Source organism: Anabrus simplex, chromosome 4 (genome assembly GCF_040414725.1).
Source record: "Anabrus simplex isolate iqAnaSimp1 chromosome 4, ASM4041472v1, whole genome shotgun sequence".
Lineage (NCBI taxonomy): Eukaryota > Metazoa > Arthropoda > Insecta > Orthoptera > Tettigoniidae > Anabrus > Anabrus simplex.
The window spans coordinates 431,671,132-431,693,519 of NC_090268.1; the positions used below are offsets into that span (position 1 = coordinate 431,671,132).

General features: G+C 38.6%; 1 protein-coding gene across 1 annotated transcript in view; it reads left to right on the forward strand.

Moving 5' to 3' along the window:
• The window catches only part of LOC136872809 (endothelin-converting enzyme 1), a 260,882-nt gene extending 242,758 nt beyond the window's left edge, over nt 1-18,124 (forward strand). The window contains exon 17 of the mRNA XM_067146647.2: nt 16,117-18,124. The gene's annotated coding sequence lies outside the window, so the exon portion shown is untranslated. The remainder of the gene's footprint in view (nt 1-16,116) is intronic.
• Nucleotides 18,125-22,388: the final 4,264 nt, after the last annotated feature.

Below are 22,388 nucleotides of genomic sequence, written 5' to 3' on the forward strand. Positions count from 1 at the left end.
AAGACCCACTATATTACAACAGAGAAGTAAAGAGACTAAGAAGGAGGTCCAGGTTGGGAAGAAATAGTTAGAAATGGCTGTGAAAATAAGGAGAAATTGAAGGAACTTACTAGAAAATTGAATCTAGTAAAGGAGTCAGCTAAGGATAACATGATGGCAAGCATAATTGGCAGTCATACAAATTTTAGTGAAAAATGGAAGGGTATTTATAGGTACTTTCAGGCAGAAACAGGTTCCAAGAAGGACATTCCAGCAATCATTAATGAACAAGAGGAGTGTGTATGTGAGGATCTTCAAAAGGCAGAAGTATTCAGTCAACTTAATCAATTGAAACTGTTTATGAAAATAACGTATTTAATATTCTTCAATGACCCTATCTCAACATGACATGATCTTCCACAGTCAGACACGGTCGCGAGGAGGCTCGTATACTTGAGAGTAAACATTTATCTTTCAACACTCTCTTGACGTGACTGCATTTTCTCTCGCTATCTCCATAACAAGGCAAGTACGTATTCATTCTTTCTTCAGAGTACCTCCTAATTTTAGGCCTATCTCTGGCTTTCTATCAAATTCCACTGGTTAAATATCTCACGACGATCAACATGATATTCCTCAAATCACCATAATCCGGAATACACAACTTCTTGCCCGGTTCTCTAAGAAACAATCTTAGGTTTTAGTCCACCCAATTAATACACATCACTTTACAAGTGAGCTATTTAATTAAAAAGCATATTAAATTATTTAGGGACATGTTTCGTCTCTATTTGAGACTTCATCAGCATTAAAATCATGTGGTAGATTACAAAACTCATAATCAGAAATTGAAAAAATGTATTTTCTTTTGAAGGACTATTTGAAAAACACAAAATATTAAATATATATACATTATTTACATAAAATTATTTGATTCCATTGTTGGATGCGCTTGAGAATGGTTGGCTGTTGAGAGAGCTCTTGCATTTTTGTAGTGTTAAAGTAGTTAAAACCTATTGAAATAGCTTAATTTTGTGTATTTGTGATTCATTTAGTGCTATTTATATAGTGGTGTTGAGTGCTTGTTGGTAGAAATTGGGAGTGGTGATATTTATTTAAATTTTATAACAAGTAATTCAGTTGGTCTTCAGCAAATTACATTTTCTAGGTTAAGTAGGCTAGCTAGGTGTACCTTGTTTCGAATTTATGTTTAGGAAATACTTTAGGTAATAATATTAACTTTTAAAATATTTGTAAATATCTGTAGGTTCATTGGTATAATACTTACAAAGGCAGATTATCGTAAGGAATAGTACCGTAACTTCCGCCGCAACTTCTCCAGTATTTTGTATAGATATCCATTCAAACTATCACAAAGATAATAATTTACTACATTAAAAAACATGATATGCCTGTAAACTTCCATTTAAAAGAAGTTAAAAAGATTACACGGTAATAGTTAACCGTCGTTGTATTGTTATTGATTATTGTCGCTCTTCATATTCAAATATTGCATTGTTGGCTACAGTCGTGAACATAGGGTGTAGTGTAGTCAAGTAAATACAAATAAAAATCAGCTGATGTTGTATTCCAATCATTTGTAGTTCTGAGTAGGTGGTTAATCCAAAATTTATATTTTGCTCCCTCGATCTTTCAGTATTTATGAGTGGTTAGCTAATAATAATAAAGTTCATATATCCCACTAATTGCAATTCAAGTCCCTGGAGTAGTAGGAGTAGTTTTGACTGAAATATTTTTGAGAAAATATTGTAGACAACCTCGTATTTTTCAGTAGGCCTAATTAAAGACACTTTTATTCTCCGTCCCATGGAGTAGGGAAAATAATAGTAATCCACCAGCTGTAATAATCACATAACCACATTTCAGTTGAGAATTGTAGTGAAAATAAGGTATATTAGATAGTATCTTGCCTGTTATTAATGTTTTTCTTTGTGTACGACAATCCTTTCGATACTTAAGCATTTAACCAAACGCAAGGTTTCATTTCTATTAGAGCATAGTAGGATAAAGTAATACTAAAGAAATAATATTCTGTCTATGCGTTTAACTTTGTTGGTAATCCTTGAGTACGGTAGTTCTTGCGAATTTCAAACTTTAGGCCTAATTGCAATTTTCATTTCTATTTGTGCTTAATAATAACCTATTGTAATTAGGATACATCTGTACGTAGTTTAAAATCATTGTAGTGTATTATGGTAGGTATCTTATTATAAATTAGTGTGTTTATTCTGTTACTGTGAAATATTTGTGTAGTATAGTATCTGTAGTATCTGTATTAACTCTCTTACTAGAATTCTGTTGCAGTAATTAGGGTAGACTTAACTGCAGTTTAGAATTGTATAGACCTACTTCTTGTGTATTACTTTCGGTTTTCAGTAATTAACAGCAATTTTCATTTTGTTAGGGTGTTGCAGAAAAAAAATTCGTACAACTAAATAGTATTGTAGTGTAGTAGTAGCTTATATTAATTACCTTGTTGTTGTGTGATTTTTGTGAACTATCCTAGACAATATTTCTTTCCTTTCATTTTTATAGGCAATATTTCTTTCCTTTCATTTTTATTTTCACAGAATAAGTTATTTTATTTTTCCCTCTCTTCCCATTATTCTGTAAATAATGGATAAGCAGTGCAATTGTAGGAACTGTGGGTGTGGCCAGGCATTAAGGAGTATGAGGGAGAAGTTGGAGAGTTTGAGGGAGATAATTAGGATTCTCTCAGAGGACAGGAAGGAAAGTAGGCCTCCCTCACATAATGTACAGGATACAGTTGGGGTAAAGGAGGGATGGGAAGCAAATGGGGGAGTTGTAGAAGACAGGTAGTCTAATGTTTTAAGAAGAAGGAGATTGCATGCTAAGGGCTCTGTTCAGGATCAGAATTCAGGACAGGTGTCTGTGAGAAATCGGTACGAGTCACTGCAGGTAGAACAACTGAGGGAAGATGAGGAACAGGGAACTGTTGCTGAGATGTGTGGAAGTAGAAGGAAGGGAAAAGGTAGGAAAGGGAAATGTAGTATAGTGGAAAGGAAAGGACAGGTGGAACAGGGTCATGGGAGGGAGAAAAGGGAGGAGGAAGTAGCTTCTGCTGCAGTGAGAGAAGATAGGGCTGGAAAGGATGGGAGGGGATCTAATGAGGTAGGTAGGATTGAGGCTCTGGTCATGGGGGATTCCGTCGTTAGACATGTGGGGAAAGTGTGTGGAGGAAAGGGAACCAGGATAGAGTGTTATCCAGGAATTAGGTTGAGGCAGATGTTGAGGAAAGTAGAAGAGAGGGAGGAGGGGAAGGAGAAGGTGGTAGTGTTCCACATTGGTACTGACAACGTAAGGCAAGCAGGTATAAGTACCAACATAGTTGGGGATGTGTGGGATCTGGTAAATGCAGCAAGGATGAAGTTTAAGGAAGCAGAGATTGTTATCAGTGGAATACTGTGTAGTAGGGATACTGACTGGAAGGTGATTGGGGATTTAAATGAGACTTTGGAGTGGGTATGTGGGAAACTGGGAATGAGATTTCTAAATCCTAATGGGTGGGTAGGAGACAGGGATCTGCTCTCAGATGGCCTTCACTTAAACCACAGTGGTACATATAAGTTAGGAAACTTGTTTAGAAGGGTTATAGGCAGGTACATTCAGGGAAACGGGGTGGCCTAGGGAGCGGTGTGAAGCGAAGGGAGAACTGGAAATCAAGTAGGGATGACACAAAAATGTTAGTGCTCAACTGTAGAAGCATTGTAAACAAAGGAATCGAATTAAGTAATTTAATAGATATATACTTACCAGATATTGTAATAGGTGTTGAATCATGGCTGAGAAATGATATAATGGATGAAGAAATATTCTCACGGAACTGGACTGTGTATCATAGAGGTAGGATGGGAATGGTAGAAGGGGGAGTATTCATTCTGGTGAAAGAGGAATTTGTAAGCTATGAAAAAGTTAAGGATGAAAAACATGAAATTCTGGGTGTAAAGCTTATCTCTAAAGATAATAGGTAACTTGATAACTTTGGAGTGTACAGATCAGGAAAGGGTAGCGCTGATGCTGATTCAGAATTATTTGATAAGATAATCAGCTATTTTGGAAATGATATGGAAAGGAATGTGATAGTAGCAGGTGATCTCAATTTACTGAATGTCAATTGGGAAGGTAATGCGAACGACAGGAAGCATGAACAACAAATGGCAAATAAGTTACTATGGGAAGGGCAGATGATTCAGAAAGTGATGGAAGTAACTAGAGGGAAGAATACTTTGGATGTGGTGCTGATAAAACCAGATGAGCTCTATAGAGAAACCAAAGTAATAGATGGTGTTACGGAGTTATCCGTGGCAGTTAGAGGTGAAAGAAGGTGCGGGCTGGAATAGGTCTCAACTACAAAATTAAAGTTAATTTAAAACTTTAACAAAGGTTATATTTTCTTTTCAAAATCAACAAATAACAACAACAGAGTAACAGGTACCAAGTAGCAGGAGAACAAGTTAAGAAATTACAATTCGTTACAAGATTTGGGCTTCGAGCCCCAAGATTAATTTCTGAGCTCTCAGCTCACCACCACAATTGCTAAAGGGCAGAAAACCCCTAAGTACGAGGAGCACTTGCTCCTAATTACAATGTTAAGAAAAAGAGCAGACCCGCTCTCAATTTTACAAGCCTATCAAAGGCTACAACAAACTTCATTTCTATCTGCCCTTAAGGGGCACAAGGAAACAGGGGTAATTAATACCCAACCTACGGGGCCTTCGCATGAAGAAAACAAAACATCAGGTTAAGTTACTGGCCCAAAGTACAGAAGAGATTGGAGGCGTGAACTTGCACTCCTAAATACACTTTTTAAACCTAAGTGGCTCTAGGCCGAAACACTGGGGCTAATCCCAAGCTAAGGAGGTGACCCGTATGAGAAACTTTAATATTTTAAGGAAGAGAAGAAACAGTTATGAAAACGTAGTCACCTCAATTTCCAAATGAAGGGGAGTTCGAGAGGGTAAAGCACTCTCTATACCCGCTTTACAGTAATTTATAGATTTATAATTTATAGATTTTACATAGACAGAAAAGAATTTACATTTTAAAACGGTAGGTTACATACTAAAGGTCTTGAACCCTCCCCGAGAGTTAAACTGCTGAGCTAGCAAGAAATGAAGGTGTTAACAGGCCATTACCTTGTAGAAGAACTGCTGCTTGAAGAAAGAGGCGCTTCCGCCCCCTGCTACATATTCACACACTAAGAAAGATGTTACTGAAGTGGCCCTGAGACAAGAAAATCAGCAGTTTATATACCTTCGTGGAACATACGAGACCTTTCAGGAATGAGTAGACATACCCTTTCGTTTTTATTGGATAACAGCAAAAACTAATACACAAGACGAGGAAGAAACACCTTATTCGTGGAAAGTTAATTACATAAATTCCTGATTGGTTACATTCAAAACGGGCGGAAAGAAAGGATTTATATTGCCAACCCAGAAACCACAAAACAAAATTTAGTAAAATCAAAACTTAGGAATACAATATTTCTTCCGGAGAATACATTCCTTTACACCAGAGTGCGTTATCATAGTTTTTGGTAGAGACATCTGTTAGAGAATATCCCAACTTCATGATATGGAGCAAACAAACACAAATCGAAATAGACACAGTTCAGAACACTTCAAAATTACCAAAGTGACATCTTCCGAGAAACCATTGAGTTAATTCAGTTTGTTAAATTTCAGGCTTTCTTCTGTAGAGGAATTTCAACTGGCGCAATATTTGAATTAGCGGCGTGGAGGTGTACCGCCCTTTACAGACCTCCCCCCCCCCCCCAAAGTCCTTCCAAGGGGTGACACAGAAGAAAAACATTTTTTTTTTTAATCCAAGTTTTTGCAGAGGAGTTGAAGAATTTAGAAGGAAAAAATATAACTTTTCAGTAGTCGGAGGTCTCAGAAGTTGTTTGATATAGGTGGGTGCGACTAGATTAAGTGCCGTTGTAAACCATTTGTAGTAGATTTTGATGAAAGGTCTGTATGTTGTAGTAGTTGAATTCAGAAAAAAAAACTTAATTCTTGAAAGAAACAAATTTTCTGAGTCCACCAAATGTTGATTTGAAGGAGTATTTAATTGCGAATAGAGAGTCCATGTAGCAGAAGGAGTACATTAGTTGCCGATTACTTTTGACGGCAAGACCTGCCGCCACTGCTTATGTCCAGAGGAGGCCGCTCGGACCCCTCAAGTACCCTGAGATACCGCTCTCCCGCACTATGAGAGGGGTAGTCGTGCTGCACGCCGCAGATGCGACGTTTGTTTACAGTCCACAAGTGGCTTGCGGGTGGTGCGCCGCACATCAGCCTTGGCCGGAAGGAGGGCTCCGGCGCGCCGTACACAGGTTGACCTCGCTGGAGTGGAGTATGCCCGTACCCCACCTCAGTGGCGGTACGGCGCCACACGGCTGCGGGGGCACTGAAACAGTAAGATCTCGGCGGCAGAATTTTTGTTGGACATTAATGTCTTTAGGGTAAAGTATTTGTGGTTGAGGCTGAGGGGCCAGCGGCGTGGAAACTTTCATTTCATTACATTTATTTTAATGCCACTGGTGTGGTTTAGCAGGAGACGGGAGCGTGGTAATGGCCATATGGAGGGGACAGCAGAGTAACTTCAGGGAAGGTTTCACAAAATTAATACAAAGCAGATTCAACCAAATGTAAAACTGTAAGAGGCAGAAGGCCTTAAAATGAAACTAAAAATATAACCTTCAGGATTCTTACAAAATTATAAGTACAAAGTTAGCACGGAAATTATACAGATTTCACCTGCGACAGGTGAACCCTAAATATCCTCTCAGTGGCTGGATTGCTTATTAATAACGTCACTGGGGTAAGGAAATCTAAAATGATGCATGGCCCATGAAATCTGGGGGCAAGCTTGCCCGCGGGAACAAAATTCTTTACCATAACCTGGTCGCCTACCTTCAGATTGATGGGTCTCCATCCACGATGATATCTTTCCCTAACCTTTTCATGAGAAATTTTCAGATTGGCCTTGGCCTTCTTCCAAAGATCTCTAATATTATCTGGATCCATTGCCTCTGGTAGAATATCACTAAGAGACCAAAGGTTAGCGAGCGGCGTGTTGGGTACAAACTTGAACATCAAAGAAGCTGGAGTAAACTTATGAGATTCATGAACCGCCGAATTCAAAGCGAAGGCTAACCAATGAAGGGATGTGTCCCACCTAGAAGGATCGTCGTGATGATAGGCAATTAGTGCCGATTGGAGATTACGATTGACCCGTTCAGCCAAAGATGTTTGAGGATAATAAGCAGAAGTAGTCACATGAGAGATGGACAAATCAAAACAGAATTTACGAAAGAGAATGGATGTGAAAGCTTTAGCATTATCGGACACAATATATTGACATGGACCAAAAGAAGCAAAAATAGAATTTAAACAAGAAATAGTGGACTGAGCGGTAGCCAGCTTAGTCGGAAATAACCAAGAAAATCTTGTAAAGCCATCTACACACACAAGGATGAACTTGTTGACATTCCCCTTTGACTGGGGGAAGGGTCCTACGTAGTCGATGTAAAGACGTTCCATGGGGTGCAATGCTTGATGAGAAGACAAAAGCCCTTGCTTAGTGGACATGGTGGGTTTACTAAGCCAACAAGATTTACAAGCATTTACTAATTCACGGATTTCTCCGTCCATACCCTTCCAAATGAACATTTCTCGGATCTTTTCTCTAGTTTTGAAGATGCCTAAATGCCCCCCTAGTGGGGTCTCATGGTAATACTTGAAGATCATAGGTATGAGAACAGCTGGAACCACAACTTTCATCTTCTTATCATGCCCCGACGGGCAACATAAAACACCGTTCCTCAATACATAAGGGACTACATGTTCCTCCGAAGAAAGGGTTTCCATGATAGGGGCCAGCATCGTATCTTCATGTTGATACTTTTCAAGATTTCTAAACAACATGGGAGCATCAGTCAGAATGGCATTGACCTCAGGTAGTATGGACTCGGGAGGTGAAGAACTATCAACCAGTTCATGGGTCTCTACATCATTAGAAAACATACGGCTTAGTCCATCTGCCACAACATTTTCAGTACCTCTAATATGCCTAACGTCAAATTGGAAGGCAGAAATTCGGATGGCCCACCGGGCTATACGACCAGTACGACGCGGCCTACCTAAGACCCAACTTAAGGCTTGGTTGTCTGTCTCCAAGTCGAACTTGACATGTTCCAGATAAAGGCGGAACTTTTCTAGAGCAAACAAAACTGCTAAACCTTCAAGTTCGTAGATGGAATACTTGGATTCTTGGGCCGATAATGTCCTAGAGGCATAGACAATGGGTCGCCTCCCTAGTTCAGTCTCTTGAAGAACGACTGCAGCTACCGCCGCCGACGACGCATCGGTTTGGACGATGAATTTCTTAGAGAAATCAGGCATGGCAAGAACAGGGGCATTACACAGAGCTAATTTCAGGTCTTCAAAAGCGGCTTGTTGAGAAGGTCCCCACTCAAATTTGACGCCTTTCCTACGAAGTAAGTTCAAGGGTGCCGCTCTATTGGCGAAATATGGAATAAATTTCCTGAAGAAATTCACCATACCAATGAACCTAGCAATCCCTTTGATGTCCTTGTGAGGTTTGGAATCACGGATGGCCTGTGTTCTAGAATGATCTACAGCGACACCATCGGGCGACACAATATGCCCTAAAAATGACATAGAAGGCTTAGCAAAAGCGACTTTGGACAACTTAACTGTTAACCCTGCCTTACGAAGACGATTAATGACCTCTTTCAGATGATCAAGGTGTTCTTCAAAGGTCTCATAAAATACAACGACATCATCCAGGTAATGATACAAGTACTCAAATTTGATGTCGGAGAAGACCCTGTCTAGCAGTCTCGTAAGCACGGCTGCCCCCGTGGGGAGCCCGAAAGGCACACGGTTGTAATCATACAAATTCCAATCTGTGGCGAAAGCTGTCAGGTGTTTAGATCCCTCTGCAAGCGGTATCTGATTATACGCCTGATTAAGATCTAAGATGGTGAAGAACTTAGCTTTACGAAACCAAGAAAAACAAGAGTGAAGGTCTGGAAGGGGCATGGATTGTAACACGACCTTACAATTGAGAGCCCTATAATCAATCACAGGCCTGAGGCCACCTTGGGGTTTCGGGACTAGAAAAATATCCGAAGAATACGCCGACTTAGAGGGCCGAATAATACCATCCTTCAGCATCTGGTCAATGATCTCCTTCAGGGCCTTCATTTTAGGCGGAGATAGCCTGTAAGGCGGGAATCTAATCGGGATCGTCACCTCAATCTTATATTCAATAAGGTCAGTAACACTAAGAGTATCCGAGAAAACCTCTGGAAACGACTGACACAATTTACGAATACTCTCAGCCTGCTCCTCAGGTAGATGTCTAAGATCTAACAACATCTCATCCTGGGTAGGCGAAATAGATGAACATGATACAGAACTACATTTTAACAAAGGGATTTTGGAATTACTATCAAATTTGAAAGTGCACGACTTGCTCTGAAGGTCAAGCACTAGACCAGTGTGAGACATGAAATCAGCTCCCAGTATAATGGGGCAAGACAAGTGCTTGGCCACAAACAGTTTAAATTTCCAAGTAAATTTAGATATACGAATTTTGGCATACAGAAAACCTAAAATATCTAATGGGGATGAGTTTGCCGAAACATAATGAACCGAAGTCGAACAAAAATCAGAAAATTTACAAACGGTTTTCAATTTGGAGTACCATTCAGCCGAAATAATAGAACAAACACTGCCAGAATCTAATAGAGCAGTTACAGGTTCATTATTTAATTCAATTTTGAGGAAGGGAACCGGTGCGGGTGAATCCGCTGCAATCCTAAGACATTCTCTGGGACATTCAAATGGGAATGTAGAATAGTTCTGACTTTTTCCTGCATTTTCGTCAGATTTAACTTGTGCTGAGCCTTGAAAGGATGAATCTACCGACTCAGCCGGAGCCACTAGTCACTTTTGATTGTTGGTGGAAGTTGCACCCGAAGTTGAGCAGGAGGGAGGGCTGTTAGCATTAGGGGAGTTCTTGGCAATATGTGAAAATGCGCCGCATTTAAAACAGCCTTGGGATGACCCTGCTCCATTCCTTGTCCCACTAGATTTAATTAACGGACACTTGTTCCGAAGATGGTCAGGTGACCCACACGCATAACATTTGCGAGCAGTGAAGGTTCGGCGAGGTGGAGGCCAAAAATTACTAAAGGATGGAGGAGGTTCTTTCACGACACGCAAGGTATCAGCATATCTAACTCCTTCCGCTGAGACAGCCATAGCCTCTAACTCGGCAAAAAATTGCGGATGCGATGCAAAGCACAAGTATGACCTGTATGATGGAGAAATGCCTTCCACAATGGCCTGTACATTCTGATCTTCAGGGAAGTGAAGGGCAAACACCCTGGTATAGAATTTAATATCTTGGATGAAGTCTGCCAAGTTTTCATCCAACCGTTGTACTCGGTAGTAGTACCTTTGAATGAGCGATGACCTAGCTTGAGCGGGGATAAAATTTGCCAACAGATGGGCATGGGAGTCTTCTATGGATGACTGTTCAGCAATTGCTCTAACTATTTTGTCTGATAGAACCACAATTGCATAGGGATAAATGATCTGCAAAATTTGAGACGGAGAAAGAGAAAAAACAAGGGCATGATCCTGAAACTCAACTAAAAACCTTAAGAATGAAATAACGTCACTGGTAGAGTTAACAGAAAACTTAGAATACCCCTGAGCAACATTGCTAATGGATGGGGCAAACTGTTGAACTCTGGTGACATAGTAGGTAGAGGCCTAAGTAGCGAAGAAGCTAATTCAGAACGTACATTATTCAAAGAGGTACGGCGTTCAGACTCATTGTCTAATGGGGAATGGGATTGTTGCACTCCTACTGATTTCCTATTTTCTTCTCCTTTAGAAGAGTCTTCCTCACTAACTACGTTTACCATAGCAGGTTGGTCAGTTTTGGGAGGGACTGCCCCGGTTAACAATAGGCTAACCTTACTGGACAAATCAGAAAGGTTATCGAGAACAACACTAGCTTCCTTCCTTTTAATGTCATTCAACTTTAGAGACAACAGATCGTTAACTCTATTAGAAAAATGAAATAACCTGGCTTGCACATGTTTAAGTTGATTAGGAGAAGGATCATTTTCTTCAAAAAACTAACTACGGATGCCAGCTCAGTAGTATTGTCAGTGATCGTGGAGAGAGAGTCGTCAATCTCTTTCTCACCCAAAGTGGGGATGGAAATAGGTAAATCAAGGGACTCTTTAAGCTTGTTAGTATCTATCGCAACCATGCCTCCAGATTGAACATTCCTAATCGTTAATTCATAGATCAATTTCTCCTTGCGCAAATAGCTGGGATGGAGGACGTCGCGAGGGCCGGGCATGATGGCAGAACTTTACAAATTTAGTAAAAAAATTTAAAAAACCAGCGACTGAGAAAATTGTTAGAGTTCAAACAAAAATCATATTTAGCTGTCAAAAGGGGCTAAACTGAGACCCATTCAACGCGCTCGGCTACCACTTGTTACGGAGTTATCTGTGGTAGTTAGAGGTGAAAGAAGGTGCGGGCTGGAATAGGTCTCAACTACAAAATTAAAGTTAATTGAAAACTTTAACAAAGGTTATATTTTCTTTTCAAAATCAACAAATAACAACAACAGAGTAACAGGTACCAAGTAGCAGGAGAACAAGTTAAGAAATTACAATTCGTTACAAGATTTGGGCTTCGAGCCCCAAGATTAATTTCTGAGCTCTCAGCTCACCACCACAATTGCTAAAGGAAAGAAAACCCCTAAGTACGAGGAGCACTTGCTCCTAATTACAATGTTAAGAAAAAGAGCAGACCCGCTCTCAATTTTACAAGCCTATCAAAGGCTACAACAAACTTCATTTCTATCTGCCCTTAAGGGGCACAAGGAAACAGGGGTAATTAATACCCAACCTACGGGGCCTTCGCATGAAGAAAACAAAACATCAGGTTAAGTTACTGGCCCAAAGTACAGAAGAGATTGGAGGCGGGAACATGCACTCTTAAATACACTTTTTAAACCTAAGTGGCTCTAGGCCGAAACACAGAGGCTAATCTCAAGCTAAGGAGGTGACCCATATGAGAAACTTTAATATTTTAAGGAAGAGAAGAAACAGTTATGAAAACGTAGTCACCTCAATTTCCAAATGAAGGGGAGTTCAAGAGGGTAAAGCACTCTCTATCCCCGCTTTACAGTAATTTATAGATTTATAATTTATAGATTTTACATAGACAGAAAAGAATTTACATTTTAAAACGGTAGGTTACATACTAAAGGTCTCGAACCCTCCCCGAGAGTTAAACTGCTGAGCTAGCAAGAAATGAAGGTGTTAACAGGCCATTACCTTGTAGAAGAACTGCTGCTTGAAGAAAGAGGCGCTTCCCGCCCCGAGACAAGAAAATCAGCAGTTTATATACCCTCGTGGAACATTCGAGACCTTTCAGGAATGAGTAGACACACCCTTTCGTTTTTATTGGATAACAGCAAAAACTAATACACAAGACGAGGAAGAAACTCCTTATTGGTGGAAAATTAATTACATTTTTTTTTTGCTAGGGGTTTTATGTCGCGCCGACACAGATAGGTCTTATGGCGACGATGGGATAGGAAAGGCCTAGGAGTTGGAAGGAAGCGGCCGTGGCCTTAATTAAGGTACAGCCCCAGCATTTGCCTGGTGTGAAAATGGGAAACCACGGAAAACCATTTTCAGGGCTGCCGATAGTGGGATTCGAACCTACTATCTCCCGGATGCAAGCTCACAGCCGCACGCCTCTATGCGCACGGCCAACTCGCCCGGTAATTAATTACATAAATTCCTGATTGGTTACATTCAAAACGAGCGGAAAGAAAGGATTTATATTGCCAACCCACAAACCACAGAACAAAGTTTAGTAAAAACAAAACTTAGGAATACAATATTTCTTCCGGAGAATACATTCCTTTACACCAGAGTGCGTTATCATAGTTTTTGGTAGAGACATCTGTTAGAGAATGTCCCAACTTCATGATACGGAGCAAACAAACACAAATCGAAATAGACACAGTTCAGAACACTTCAAAATTACCAAAGTGACATCTTCCGAGAAACCGTTGAGTTAATTCAGTTTGTTAATGTTCAGGCTTTCTCCTGTAGAGGAGTTTCAACTGGCGCAATATTTGAATTAGCGGCATGGAGGTGTACCGCCCGGTACAGACAGTATTAGTGATCACGAAGCTGTTTTTATTGTAGTTAAAAATAAATGTGAAAGAAAGGAAGGTATTAAAATTAGGACTATTAGGCAGTACCATATGGCTGATTATACAGGCATGAGGGAGTTTAAAAAAAGTAAATATGATCGCTGGAAAACAGTAAATAAAAATGTAAACAGACTCTGGGATGGGTTTAAAGCAATTGTTGAAGAATGTGAAAATAGGTTTGTACCTTTAAAGGTGGTAAGGAATGGTAAAGATCCACTATATTATAACAGAGAAGTAAAGAGACAAAGAAGGAGGTGCAGGTTGGAACGAAATAGGTTTAGAAATGGTTATGGAAGTAAGGAGAAATTGAAGGAACTTACTAGGAAATTGAATCTAGCAAAGAAGGCAGCAAAGGGTAACATGATGGCAAGCATAATTGGTGGTCATACAAATTTTAGTGAAAAATGGAAGGGTATTTATAGGTACTTTAAGGCAGAAACAGGTTGAAAGAAGGACATTCCAGGAATCATTAATGAACAAGGGGAGTGTGTATGCGAGGAACTTCAAAAGGCAGAAGTATTCAGTCAGCAATATGTAAAGATTGTTGTTTACAAAGATAATGTCTAAATAGAGGAGGTGAGTAAAACTAAAGAAGTATTAAAATTTACCTATGATAACAATGACATTTACAGTAAGATACAAATGTTGAAAACTAGAAAAGCAGCCAGAATTGGTAAGATTTCTGGGGATATACTAAAGGCAATAGGTTGGGATATAGTACCATATCTGAAATACTTATTTGATTATTATTTGGAGCTATACCAAATGAATGGACAGTTGCTATAGTAGCCCCTGCGTATAAAGGAAAGGGTGATAGACATAAAGTTGAAAATTACAGGCCAGTCAGTTTGACATGCATTGCATGTAAGCTTTGGGAAAGCATTCTTTCTGATTATATTAGACATGTTTGCAAAATTAATAACTGGTTTGACAGAAGGCAGTTTGGGTTTAGGAAAGGCTATTCCACTAAAGCTCAGCTTGTAGGATTTCAGCAAGATATTGCAGATATCCTGGATTCAGGAGGCCAAATGGACTGTATTGCAATTGACCTATCTAAGGCATTTGATTGGGTAGATCATGGAAGACTACTGGCAAAAATGAGTGCTATTAGACTAGAAAAAAGAGTGACTGAATGGGTGGCTATATTTCTAGAAAATAGAACTCAGAGAATTAGAGTAGGCAAAGCTTTATCTGACCTTGTAATAATTAAGAGGGGAATTCTTCAAGGCAGTATTATTGTACCTTTATGTTTCCTTATATATATTAATGATATGTGTAAAGAAGTGGAATCAGAGATAAGGCTGTTTGCAGATGATGTTATTCTGTACAGAGTAATAAATAAGTTACAAGATTGTGAGGGGCTGCAGGGTGACCTTGATAGTGTTGTGAGATGGACGGTGGGCAATGGTATGAAGATAAACGGAGTTAAAAGTCAGGTTGTGAGTTTCACAAATAGGAAAAGTCCTTTCAGTTTTAATTACTGCATTGATAGGGTGAAAGTTCCTTTTGGGGATCATTGTAAGTACCTAGGTGTTAATATAAGAAAAGATCTTCATTGGGGTAATCACATAAATGTGATTCTTAATAGAGGTACAGATCTCTGCACATGGTTATGTGGGTATTTAGAGGTTGTGGTAAGGATGTAAAGGAGAGGGCGTATAAGTCTCTAATAAGACCCCAGCTAGAGTATGGTTCCAGTGTATGGGACCCTCACCAGGATTTCTTGATTCAAGGACTGGAAAAAATCCAAAGAAAAGCAGCTCGATTTGTTCTGGGTGATTTCTGACAAAAGAGTAGCGTTACAAAAATGTTGCATAGTTTGGGCTGGGAAGACTTGGGAGAAAAGAGACGAGCTGCTCGATTAAGTGGTATGTTTAAGATATTACCAAAATGAAATGAAATTTGTAACATGTAAGTGGTATGTTCCGAGCTGTCAGTGGAGAGATGGTATGGGAGGACATCAATATACGAATAAGTTTGAATGGTGTTTTTAAAAGTAGGAAAGATCACAATATGAAGATAAAGTTGGAATTCAAGAGGACAAATTGGGGCAAATATTTGTTTATAGGAAGGGGAGTTAGGGATTGGAATAACTTACCAAGGGAAATGTTCAATAATTTTCCAATTTCTTTGTGATCATTTAAGAAAAGGCTAGGAAAACAACAGATTGGGAATCTGCCACCTGGGCAACTGCCCTAAATGCAGATCAGTAGTGACTGAGTGATTGCAAAGAAATTTATTTTGTTGTCCCCTTTTCTCTATGCACTCCCACACTGAATCTGTCCACCTCTTTCGGGAGTCTTTCTTCTAGTCTCTTTCCTGTTAACTTCTCTAAAAAAGCTTTTTTTGGCACTCCCTCTTCTCCCATTCTCATCATATGCCCATACATACTTTAGTTTTGTTGTTTCTATCATGTCTTGAAGTTTGAAGATACCTGTCCTTTTCCTTATATCTTCATTTCTAATTCTATCCTCTCTGGTCTTGCCCTCGATATCTCTTAGGAATTTTATCTCCGCTGCCTGTATTCTACTCTCCTCTCGTTTTGTTGTAGTCCACGATCCAGCTGCATAGGTTAGTATGGGTTCATAATAGGTTGAATATAATACTTTCTTACATTTCTTCAGGACATCTTGGTTCCACAAAACACCCCTTACACTCTGGTAGAAGCTGTTTGCTTGTATTCTTTTCCCAGTTTCCTCTGTTATCTTTCCATCTTCTGTGATCACACTTCCCAAGTACTTGAAACTTTTAACCACTTCCAGAATTTTATGGAACTTATGGAGTATAAATTTGTTTCAGGATGCTACAAGAGAGACAGAGAATGAAGATCTGTTATGCTATCAAGGTTGTGTATGTCAAAATTTAATTTAACTGTTAAATAGTAATGTTCGCTGATAATGGATTGGGATACAGCATTTTGGTAAATCACACTGTATGAACTGTTGTAAAATGTACAGAGAACCTTCAATATCCCTTTTGATCCTTCTTAGATCACTATACATGTAGGATTAAATGTAAAATATTATATGAAGTATACAAATTTAACATGTTCCTATGACAGCCTCTGAGAAATTATTTACATTGAGTCTCCGAGATGCAAGTTTAGCAATCTGATTAAAGTATTTTCTTGAGCATCCACTTAAAAAATAATTTTAAAATTGTATTTTTGTACAGTGGTTGTAATTAGTATAGAGGCAGTATAAATGCACGTGGTTTTGTGTATGTGTGTGGGGGGGGAAGTTTATTTACGTATTTTGTATTGCACGCATTTTTCCCGGACAGTTTACAATCAAAGCATAAAAAATACGTTCTCATTTTATGTTTAGCATTTGTATTTGAAAAAAAAGTATAAATACCTATCTTATACCTATGTGGAAATTGATATAAAGGCACTTATGTATTTTTGTTAGAATAAACTAAGGTAAACAGTAAACATATCACAACAATGACCTAGTATTTAGTTGAACATCCATTGTTCTTAACTGTGAAAATCCTCCTGGGCATTGATTGTATAAGAGCAGTGATCACTTCTTCTGAAATTGAGGTCTACTCCATTTGAATTGCAATTTTCAGGTAAGCCACAGTCGAAAACTGCCATCCATTATGATAAACACATCTTGCTAGGATCCCCCCATAAATTCTCTATTCGATTTAAATATGAACTTCTTGAGGGCCAGCTCATAAGTGTAATTCCTTTATCTTGAAACCACTTCTCTGGCCTGGCAGACCTGTGAATCCCAGCATTATCTTGTTGGAAAATTAAATTACCATCGTCAAATTCCTCATGCATACTGTATGAACCAACAAATTCCAGCATTTCTTTATAATCACTGGATTTCATTTTGGGGTGTAAGCCATGCTATTTTAGAAGTAACTTGAGCACAGAATGCTGCCCATATCATAACGCTGCCACTGCCAACATTTCTACTCATCCAAACTTTTTCTTCTTTATGGAAATTATGCTAATAATACTGAAAACCATATTAAACTTCTTCTCATCACTGAATATTACTTTGTTCCATTCTAAGGTCCATGACATATGTTCTTCAGCAAACTTCAGTCTAACCACCTTCTGAGCATTGTTTAAAGATGGCTTACGGAGCCGTTTCTTGAATGCAAGATTCTTATCTTCAGCCATGATTTGAGAGGAACGCAACCTGGTGACTTTTGCTTTACTGTGCGGGAAAAAATGTGTGTTATATAAATAAATAAACTTTTTCCTCCAACAAAACCACGTGCTTTTATATTAATTTCCACCATATTTCTTTGCAATATGTACGTGAAGTATTGCAGACAGTTTTATAAGATTCTGTAACTCTGGTCACTCAGGCAATTTCAGTTGACAATAATCATGAATTGGTTTTTTTTTTTTTTGCTATACTATATCTAGCATCTGATTAAGGGTGAAATGGTAACTACAATATTTTTGTTTTGGAAACTGAATGAGAAAACTGATATTGTAACAGTTATCCTTTTTTCCTCTGTAACTGTATAATAAACTGTCTTCTGTGAACACAAGTTTAGAAATGCTAGATATTTGGTGTTGATAGGTGTGCTGCCAGCTAAGTTACATTGACTTATTTCAGAAACATTACATCACAATACTTAAAATGTGATTCACTGGCAGAGAAGAAAGTGATCAGAGAAAATACTATTTTCAGATATGCCTTTGGTGACTTAATACATCCTGACTTAGCACTTTTATAACAACATTACCAATTTTATATATATGACAGAATCATGCTCCTCACCATATATGTTAAATCCTAGTTGTATACCTGTTAATTCTGAGGCTTAGTAAAATATATTTTTTCTGAAGTTTATGTTTTCTTTCTTTCAGTAGGTACACACTTCACCTACCCACTCCTTATATCCTACTACACACCAGTCCATATGTCCACTCTTTCTTCACTCCAAGAAGTTTTATCTTCATAGACCAAAGACATTCCGTTCTGGTAAGTCCTTAGTTTATCATTTGTCACTTTGAAAAGCAACAGTAGCAGTTCTAGGTACCTAAAACTGGGTTATGCTGCAAAATGAGAAAAAGGAAAGATGATCATCATAATGAATTTTAGACCCCATTAGATGCAATGTTTACTGGGCAAGTTGGGCATGCGGTTAGGGGCGCGCAGCTGTGAGCTTGAATCGAAAGATAGTGGGTTTGAATCCCACTCTCAGCAGCCCTGAAGATTGTTTTCCGTGGTTTCCCATTTTCTACACAAGCAAATGCTGGGGCTGTATTTAAATTATGGCCACAGCCACTTCCTTCTCACTCCTAGCCATTTCCCATCCCATCATCGCCAATAGGACCTAACTGTGTCAGTGTGACGTAAAGAAAATTAAATGCAAAGTTTTGGAAACCACAATACTTACAGATTATGAGAGAATCCATTTTAACTTGTAAAAATACCTAAATGATCACTCATTATCTAAATTTATCCACTGTGCCCAATGGTGCCAAGTTCTTCTGCAATGAACTCAGGATTCTTGAAAATATTTTCACTCTCTCCACTTTCTGTGGGCAATAGCACAAAATTGTAATAAGGATATGTCTAAGTGCAGAATAGAACTATAATGTAGTTATTTTATTATATAGGCCTAGTACCGGTATCTTGATGTTTTATTGGGGTGTAAGCTTAATCCCCTTGTAATCCTGTTGCTTGATATTTTAGCATCTAATGAGTTTTCAGTAGTAAGATAAATACAGTTTAAACTACATTTCTATAAGTTACAACTAATTAGAATATGCCTAATGAAGTTTCAAATTGTAGTACGGTATAAGTTAGTTAATTCATTGCACAGTATCTCACTTACTTTATTGTTGTGTAACAGTAGTGAAATACTTTTGATATTTGAGCATTTAACAGTAGACTTTATTTCTGTCAGTAATAGGATAAAATAATAACATTATACAATAGTAGTATTATTTATGCATAAGTAGTATTGAATAATTATTTCATTAGTAGGCCTATATTGCTTGCTTTATTGTCATGCCATCCTTGTGTAGTATAATATATTTCCTTCCTTTGATTTTCTTTAATTCACAGAATGACATTTTGCTTTTATTGATTTTTCATATTTCATATTTCCATTAAGATAACTTAAGATTGGCTGGGAAATGCAGGTTTAAAGACTGTGAGTGTGAGCAGGCATTAAAGAGTGCGAGGGAAGATTTGCAGGAGATAATTATTTAATTAGGTCTTCAGCAGTGGTGAAGTTAGGGCTCATGGCCCTCTCTTACATGTAACCACATAATTATAATATAATAAATACTATCATTGAACTAGATACGTAAACAAAATAATAAGTTACAAAAATACATAATAAGTTAGCAATCTACATCAAAGAAAGGAGAATATAAAGCAGTTATGAGAAACAATACATCAAAGGATACATACTAGGCCTATACAGAATATGTCATAAAAGAAGTATGGTGATGAACAGAGATTTTTTAATTCTATGTATATAAATTGAAATATTACACACACAAATGCTATAATAATAATATATATATATTCGTTTACGGCCATTAGAGACCACGTTAGATAACAATTACATGTTTCTGGAAGCCTTCCTCACAGCCCAGAACTTCAGCATCCTCTCTCTGGCAGCCTGTCTTCTTTCGTCCGTCCACCCACGGTTAAGTTTTGGTTCGTCATGGAATCCCCGAAATCTGTCGATCACTGACCTAAACTTTGTTCGGTTTGAGATGTCTTCCGAATTTAGTCCCACCTGTCTGAGATCCTTTCTCACCTCCCTGAACCATTTGTCCGACACTTTAGGTCTGCTGTCTAGTATTGTGAAAATCCTTTTCGTTAGTCTCTTCTCATCCATTCTAAATAAATGCCCATAGAATTTAAGTCTCCGTTTTCTCATGGACTCAGTTAGCCTTTCATTGTCTCGGTAAAGTTCTTCCCTTCCTCGCAGCCTATACTGTCCATCCACAATCTTTGGACCCATTATTTTGCGAAGGATCTTTCTTTCAAATTTCTCAGCTTCTCTCAGTCCCGCTTTTCCTGTCATTTGGAGGCATTCACTAGCATACAGACATTCCGTTTTAATCACTGTATTGTAGTGCCTTAGTTTAGCTCGTCTGGAGATGGTTTTCTTCTTGTATATAGGATATGTCCTACGAAAAGCCGCAGCCATTTTCTCCCGTCTGGTGTTGTTTGCTTCTCTTTCGTTTGTTTTCAATTGCACTATTTCACCCAATTATTTAAAGCTATCAACTCTTTCTATTTTACCGTGTTCTGTCTTCAGGTACCGAGGGGCTGTTTTGATGTTTGTTATATATTTAGTTTTTTCAAAAGAAATCTGTAGTCCTGCTTTTTCTGCTTGTAGTTTTAGTACATTCAGCTGTTCTATTGCTGTGTCAGTATTCCTAGATAGCAGCGCAACGTCATCAGCAAAGGCAAGGCAATTAATCATGACACCACTTTTTGACCCTCCAATGTATACTTGGTTAAGTAATCCTTTTCTGTCCAGTTCTTTTTCCCACTCCCGGATAATCTTCTCCAACACACAGTTGAAAAGAATTGGTGACAATCCATCACCCTGCCTGACTCCTGTTTTAATTTCGAACTGCTTGGAGTTCTCTCCCATGAACTTAACTTTCGAATGTGTCCCAGTTAAAGTCTGCTTAATAATTGCTGTTGGTTTGGCGTCAATTCCAAATTCCACTAATATATTGAATAGCACTTCCCTGTCGACTGAATCATACGCCTTTTTAAAGTCTACAAAAACGACTACCAGATCCTTTGAGAGATGATTCTCTAGTACACGTTTCAGACTCCAGATTTGATCAACGCACGATCTTCCCTTCCTAAATCCCGCTCGATACTCGCCTAGTTGATGATCCACTTGTTCCACAAGTCTCCTCTGTAGTGCTTTAGAGAGTGTCTTATAAGTTACAGATGTGATGGAAATGCCGCGGTAGTTGTTAGGATCTGCTCTATCACCTTTTTTGTGTAGAGGATGAATGATAGCATTTTTCCAATCTTCAGGGATTACCTCCATTTCCCATATCTTTTCCATTTCTCGCCTTAAAATTGTTATTGCGATTTCTCCACCACTTTTCAGCATCTCTGCTGTGACAGAGTCTTCCTCTGCAGCTTTGTTGTTCTTTAAGTCTGTAATTATTTCACGGAGTTCTTTTACGTCAGGGGGTATTGAGTTTTCATTCCGTTGCTTTGGATCCTCTTTTGGCCATTTATTTTTAGGTTTTTCACAGTTCAACAATTTCTCAAAATATGTAGCTAATATCTCACAATTTTCATTCTTATCCACTGCCAATTTTCCATCTTTCCTTCGAAATCCCATGGTAGATGGTTGATATCCATGTATGTGCTCTTTAAAGGTCCTATAAAAGTTTCTAGTATTGTTCTTCTTAAATTCCGTGTCAATACTTCGAATTTCTTCAGATATTTGATTCCTTTTGGCTTGCCGGAGGATCTTTGCTGTCTGTTTGCGTACCTCTTTGTATGTCTCAAATTTATCTTCTGTTTTATCTGCGTACCATGCTTTATAGGCTGCAGCTCTCCAATCAATTGCTACATCACAGTCTGTAGTCCACCATCGGTGTCTGCGAGTTCGTCGCAATGGTGCAACATCCTTAGCTATATTAGCCATATTCTCTCGAATATCCTCACAAGTCTCTATTTTCTTCTCCCGCATACGTCTTTGAAAGTCGTTTCTGTTTTCTTGAAGTTTTTCATGGTTTACTTTTATTGACGCATTCGGAGAGAGTCTCTTCTTGTTTAGCGGTAACGGCTTGAATTTTATGCGGGTCAAGAAGTGATCAGAGTCAAGATTGGCTCCTTTCCGTACTACCACATTCATAATTTCTTTAGTGTTTCTCCTTGAAATTGCAACATGGTCCAGTTAATATTCACCTAGGTCTTTCCGTGGAGCGCACCACGTTTTCTTTTTCCTTGGCAGTCTTTTGAAGTACGTGGATATTAATTTAAGATCGAATGTCTCACATAAGTCAATAAGTCTCTTCCCATTCGTATTTGTTCTGGTGTGAGCTGGATAACCACCTACTATTTTTCGGAACTGACGTTCTTTCCCAA